Consider the following 7,330-nt stretch of genomic DNA (forward strand, 5'->3'; position numbering starts at 1 on the left):
TGCCAGAGTTTTAGACTAAGATCAGCTTGTGTAGAATTGTGGCTGATATTTTTGTGGGTTGATGTTTTGTATGAGTAGATGTACAGTATAGGATGCTTTATATGTACTTGTTTGTATTCAGTTTTTAAATTGTATGTTTTTAGTATCTTTTTTTGCCTGCCACAGCAAGAACAAATGGAAATTAGCTGATAGCTAATGAAGGAAATTTTGTGACTTATTAACTGAATCCAGTCTTGTATGTCACACTTTGTTCAGCCATATAGAGTCAGTGTGTCTTATCAATATTAGGTGTTCTCTTTAATTAAAGAGAGGACCAAAGTTGGTTACATTTTAATGTTTGACGTAAAAGGTAACCACCTCCAGGGGTGTGACCAGAAAGACAGATGTACACGTGCTTTAAGAAGCTGATTTATCATTAATCATTGTGCWGTCTCACCCTTAGATCAGCCTGGGCTGCTAAAGAGGGATTGTTATTGTTTTGGCTCTGATAAGGCCAAGGCCTTTCCCACTCTGAGGCCTGCTGCTGGCTGCTGCGGACCTGAATCAAGACAGATTGAAAATAAGGTTTTTAGAAGAAGATCAACTGGTTTTCTGCTGTTTTACTCAGACCTCCAATTTATTGTGCACAAATTTGTTACATTATGATCTGGTACATCCAGGGCCGGTTCTAGGGTGGGGCCACAGGGGCATTGGCCCCATCTGAAATCTGATTGGTCCTCTGAAGTGTCCCTGTCCTTTCACTCATCTGTCCTTGCCCAAGAACAATGATGGTGGCTGAAGTTCCACTTCCAACCACTAGTGGAGCCAGTGAGTCAAATAAGAAAGTCCAACATAAAGCAAGCTGTCTTTTTCAATTTGAACAATCCTGCAGAAAAAGTTTTTTTACTGACAATGATGGCTAGATTTTCTCACATGTTGTATGTTTGAGAGGATTTTATTTATGTACAGTAAAAAAATCATGTAAAATTGATAAGGAGAATTTACTGTGCAAGCTTTTACAAGTTTGAAAGCATGTGACTGGTTAAATGTAAAAACCTTACAAAAACCAGGGAATTGTGTGCTAGGATGTTGAACAAACGCTTGGCCCCTCTTTGAATATCGTGGCCCCTTGATGGCTGCTTACACTGAAAAATCCTATCCGCCACTGGGCACATCTTTGCTTAACCTGAGTTTAATGATTTTTTGTACATGGTCCATGACAAATGAACAAACGAAACAAAACGAAACTACAAAGTGAAACCTTGCAGATAACATCATGTGTGATCTAACGTTTTGTGAATAGAGTGCAACACACCACATTTTAGGTCAGTATCTGTAAAACTGACTGTGATGTGTCAGATTTTTGTGTTTTTAAGGACAGTTGACTGTGGCAGCCATCTTGAAAGGGGTTTACTCCAAGTTATTCTGTTACGGACGTAAACATTACTTTCGGAGTTCTTTGTACTTTTGTAGAAAAAGAAAGTGTTTCATGAGAGATTTTTTTGACAGACGAACAGATACACACAACACACCAACACACAGGCAAAAATGTGCTGCCTTCATCTTTTGGCAGTAGATAATAATGACCTCCAGCTACTGAAACATATTCAGAAACGTTCCCTGAAGGGTATCTGTTGTACTAACATTTCTGTTTTTTTTTCTAACAGATGAAGACATCGAAACCAAAACCATGAATGCTTGAGTTCTAACAAACGACAGCAGGAAAGGTTGAAAGGTTTTCATCATGTTTGATAACAGGTAATAAAGTTTGAGTTCCTGTTGCTCGTTGCCTGTTTCTGGTTAATTATCTCACCTCTGGGATTTGCCTTGAAGAGATCCAGGTCAARGCCGCCTTCATCTATACAGCAACTAATCCTCCTAATGTGTTTCACGCAGGCAGATCTGTGGTGACTATAGCAACACTCTCATAAATCAGAAAGTGCCACAGACTCAGCCAGCTTCCTTTTTTTAAACTCTTTGCGTCCTTTGGTAAACATTTACAAGCGCACACCTGTGTTAAGTATGTGCCAGTATTTCCTCCCCCGTTTCTTCTTTATACCAACTATTTCTAGCCCTTTTCATTTTCAGTCAGATAATAAAGGTATTCAGACTGAAAATGTGCAGCTCCAGCTCCAGACAAGTTGGCGTGTTGTTGTAAATAGAGACAGAATGAAAGGATTTACCCCTCTCAAAAACCCATATTTGTTCATAATGAAACATATCAAATGTTAAACTAAGAAATTGTGAAACTAAAAAAAGATATGTAAAGCATCCCCTCTTTTGTTTTCTTTCTTTTATTTTTTGAACCTGTAGCTTTAAGAACTGATAAGAGCAGCTGCTGAAGTTTTTCAAACAGGACATTGTCCTATACATGTCTGATGTAGGATTRTAACAGTTCAAACTGTTCTGCGTCTCCTCTGTTTGATTTTGTAGTTTCTTGTTTCATTAAATGGTTTTAGTTGGTGAGAGGTTTGGACCTCAGGCAGGTCCGTTCAGCAACGGGACTTTTTGTAATGAATGTATTGTGCAGTTCAGCATTGTCTTGCTAAAATGTGCAAAGTTTTCTTCGAAAAATGCATCACCATGAGAGTAAACTTTGCATATGCACTAAAATGGTTCTGCATTGATGCTGTGTAAACTGCCAGAGCCTTCGACACTAATACACCCTCAGGCTTTTGAACTGTGCACTGATAAAAGGCTGCCTTGTCCTCCATCATTAGACTAGAGCAGAGGTGTCCAAAATTGGCCCGCCAAGCCATTTGATTTGGCCCACCAGCAGTTCTACTATAGGTTGTATTCTCCTGTTCTACGTAAAAACATTATCTTTCCACTTAGTCAGTCCAACCATTGTTTCAACTATATGAAAGGTTGTCTTAACTCATGCCATGTGCTTTATCTTTGAATTATATTAAAATTAAACATAAAATACACTACAAGAGACATTTAGGTTAAATTTAAGCACACATCTAGATTTGCACACTATATAAGACCACAAATACTCAAATTTTAATTTATGAAAAGTCCCATGCGCCTTTGCTGCTCAAGTGTATGTCAAATTTTCTGCACATCCACTGGCAAACAAAAAAAAAAGTGGGACACTACACTGGCTGCTAGCTTAATAATAAAAAAATAACACAACTTTACTTAAGTATTTGCATTTCAAGTTTTATATTATTGCATTTGGCCCGCAGCCCTCAGATCGATTTTCATTTTGGCCCTCTCAGGGAAAAGTTTGGGCACCCCTGGTCTAGAGCAGGGGTTCTTAAGCCATTTGGGTCTGGGGACCCCTTACAAGGGTGAAAAAAAATCCACYGACCCCCTCATAAACCCCATGCTGTTTTAAAAGATAATTTARTGTCAATCAACCCCTAAATGCCATGGGAATATATATTTTTATTGAGTTTATTATGTTTGTTTTATTAATTCATTGTTCTCCATGTATTTTTAAAAATAAAAACCAAATGAACATTTTAGTAAAAAATTTTTGAGATACCTCTCGTGGACCCCTTGGGATCCAGAGATCCCAGTTTGAGAACCTCTGGTCAAGAGGCTATAGTGTTCATGGTTTCTAAAAAGAATATAAACTTKGATTCATCCAACAACAACAAAAAGTTCTCTATTTTGCCTCAGTCAATGAGCTTTGACCCAAAGAAGACGTCAGGGTTCCTGGTTGGTGTTGGCTTCTTCTTTGCCTGATAGAGCTTTAACATGCATTTGATGGAGATCTGGGTTTGAAAACAATGATTTGCAGTGATGTCAAACAGGATCAGACCTGTTTTTGTYGCAGTGAGGCCCCAAAGATCCTCCTGTATACTCAACACTGACTTTCAGCCGTTTTTGTGCGAAGACATTTCCATCTTATTATCATGCTGTAAACTGTAGATCATGAGATATTCAAAGTCTTACCAATTTTCTATTGAGGAACAAAATTCTGACATTATTTCACTATTTTTAGATTCAGTTTTTGCATATTGGTGAACCTCTGCCCATCTTTACCTCTGAGAGATTCAGCCTCTCTAAAACGTTTCTAAYTCGTGAATTCTCCACACACGGCAGAAGATTGGATTATCTGTTGAAGGAGAAGCCAATCCTCAGGGATACCTCTGACTCTGCAGCCTTAATATTGTGTTGGAGACAAAAAGACAGATGACATACCACTACATACCAGAATTCCTTCTTTCAAACCCCCCTTTTTGTCACTTTAAAACATTTCGTTCAGCTGTTGCTTCCTTRCCATTCAGGGTGTCTGTCCTTGACAAGCCGCTGAAAAGAAAAGTGGCATTCACAGAAATTACGTCAGTTTGCCAGTTGTTGCCGGGTCTTTCGATAAAGCAGATTACACAACCTCGGTGAAGTGAGTCTGAGGGAAACAACCTCCTCGGAGAGCCAGAAAGCAAACGTCAAGCCAGAAAGATACCTGTGTGGAAAACAGAATGCAGAGGATTTACTGAAAAATTCAGATGAGGAAGAACAATACATTTCAACAAAAATAAGGCTTTGTCTAATTCTAATATTAAAAATACCTACAGTCCTCTCTCCTGAACTTCAAAGCTACAAAACAATCATTTTTTAAATGATTGTTTTTCCTGTATCTTGCCTCCCTGAATGAGTGCGAGCAGATGGAAGACAGAGCCTCACAGCAACAGATCTGTCTCTGCTCTTTGGTGGAAGCAGAAAGCCACGCTCCTGATTACTGCGTAAGAATTTGAATTGGTGACGCTSCTCGTGTTGCTTTGAACTCCACGCTTACATCAATACGCACGCACATCATCAAAAGCTCCCGTTTCCAGTGATGGAAGAGAACATTTCAATGTTGAACGGCTCAAACAAAATCCGAAACGTAACCTAGAGGAAAACTCTTAATTCACATTTTCAAGACTGTAAGGATAAAACATTTTGTTATATTTCATTTCCAGGATTTATGGATTCACTCGTTAAGCATTAAAACCAACTCATAAACCAACCCTCCGTCACGTTTGGTTTCCCTGCTGTGAACAGGATTTAACTTTCACTTCTGCTTGATGAGTTTGGTGCATCTTTATAATTCCCGTTCCCACACATGATGAAGTGTTATGGGTGCTGACCGGCAGCTCGGAGGTCAGCTCGGCCTCCTTTAAAAGCCTCCCCATGYGCCCTGTGAGCCGCTGCTGAGGAGACAGACATATTTCACCGTGCCTGGTAAAGCTACAATTTACACTGCAATTATCTGCCACGAGTATTCCCAGTGTTCATTTAGAACCGTTTGCATTTTAATAAATCATTTGTATCTGATTAGCATTACATTTTACTCTTCTTGTTACCATGTTTAGGGCACAATTTAATTGCTTTAATGGTGCAAAACTGCGAGATGCCTGTGATTTTAGTGAAGAAGAAGAACAAGAACAAGATGAAGAAGAAACAACACACAGAAATATCAGTTTCAGCAGAAACCTGTTGAAACATTTTAACGTAGACTAAAGTTTAGTAAATTTATACAGCTGTAGATGATCATCTATTTGCCACTTTCTATTATTTTCATTACAATACCTTCAAAAAAGTCTTGGAATATTTGTTAACAGAAATGAAAATAAACAAACCATATGAGCGAAACAACTTTTATCTACTCCTGCTCTTGGCAGTGGCGGGTAATAATAAAAAACAGAAAGATCATTCATGTTTATTCCACTCTTATATCCTCACTTATTTCACTCAAGTCACTCAAACCCTGTCGGTCTGTTGACCAATAGGAGAGGACCTGACCCAAGAAGGACCACCCCCCTTATTTACATAATGAGGCAGAAGGAAATGCAAATACAGGAGACAGAGAAATGTAAAAGAAACACGTGGAAATTAAAAGACTTAAGAGACAAATTACAAACAAATTATAAAATTTACATCTACAAGTAAATGATCAAATTTAAATTATGTTCTAAAATGTATAATTTATTGTAACTAAGCTGGAAAAACAAACATGAAGGTCAATTAACAAGCTAAAGTTCCTTTTTTATTTTTTATTGGTGCATTTTAAGTGAGGTTATTTATTATGACCCTGCACGCGAAGCGTAAGCGGGAGTCATATTGTTTTTGTACTGTTTATTTATTTTTTCCTTTTTTTTCAGTGATTTTTGGTCAACCGTAGKACAAAAACGSCTGCACCYYTCAACATGAAATTTGGCAGGACTGTAGATGAGTCTGACCTACACTGGGCCAGCCAACGGTTTTACGATAGACCCCATATTTGAGGAGGGGGCTCCTTTCAAAGAGGGGGTGTCAGGACATGCAAAAATGCTTATAAATAACTCAGAAACTGTTCAACATAGGAGCTTCAGATTTCTTTTGTTGTTTAGCTCTGATGAAGCTCTATCCATCAGGCCCACCAATCAGTGTCCCCCACCCCCCGGACCCCCAATTTATCTGAAAAAGGGGTATTTGGACATACAAAAATGGTTATAGCTCAGAAACTGTTCAACATAGGAGCTTCAGATTTCTTTGGTTGTTCTGCTCTGATGAGGGGCTGTCCATCAGGTCAAACAACCCCCTCCCCAATAAAAATGGACCCCCACCCAAACCACTACAATTTTGGGATGCACCTAGTAGCATGACATTTATTAGGAATAAAGACTTCTGAGTTCTGGTGCATTTGTGCGTGCGGGGGTCATTARGTTACCGCTGTGCAGTACCTAGTTTATTGGTCTATTTATATATTTCTGCTTTTATTTCTAGTTATGTCAGATTTGGTCCTCAATAGTTGACGAGGATGATTACTGTAATGGAAAAATACTTTTTTTGTTTCAAGCCAGTAAATCACGACATATTTTAATGATCCAGTTTTTCATGCCACAGTCACAACCAGATCAAGATTTGCTAACAGCAGTCACTCTTAGATATCACTTGTGTTTATCTCTGTGTTTTCCAGCAGGGGCCTTAGGATGACATCTTGCTTTATTAAGATGACGTGATGGTGTTTGTTAAACAGTATTTATTGCAGGCCTTCTAACTGCCTCAGGGAGCAGGGGCAGCACAAGATCTCTGACAGACAGCTGACGGGTTAGCTATTTTGTGTCTTGGTTATTGCAACAAACAAAACTCAGGCGACCATTCTACGAAGTGCCTTTATTCTTTGGATCACATATTTTTGTTTCTTGTTAAATAAATATTTTCACAACAAATACAGTTTGAGGATACTTTGATGATTGGAGAGTCTTTCAGCAGCATCAACAGGTGGTCGTCTTGGTCGATCAGGATTGGCTGCCTTCGTTACTCTTCTAGATGTTTGGTTCTTCATTTCTCTAAGTGCTTGATGGATGGATGTCCTCCAGTTTAGTTGATCCATCAGCTCCTCCCAGTTGGTCCTGTTGGCACTATATTATTA

Source organism: Austrofundulus limnaeus, unplaced genomic scaffold (assembly GCF_001266775.1).
Source record: "Austrofundulus limnaeus strain Quisiro unplaced genomic scaffold, Austrofundulus_limnaeus-1.0 Scaffold54, whole genome shotgun sequence".
NCBI lineage: Eukaryota > Metazoa > Chordata > Actinopteri > Cyprinodontiformes > Rivulidae > Austrofundulus > Austrofundulus limnaeus.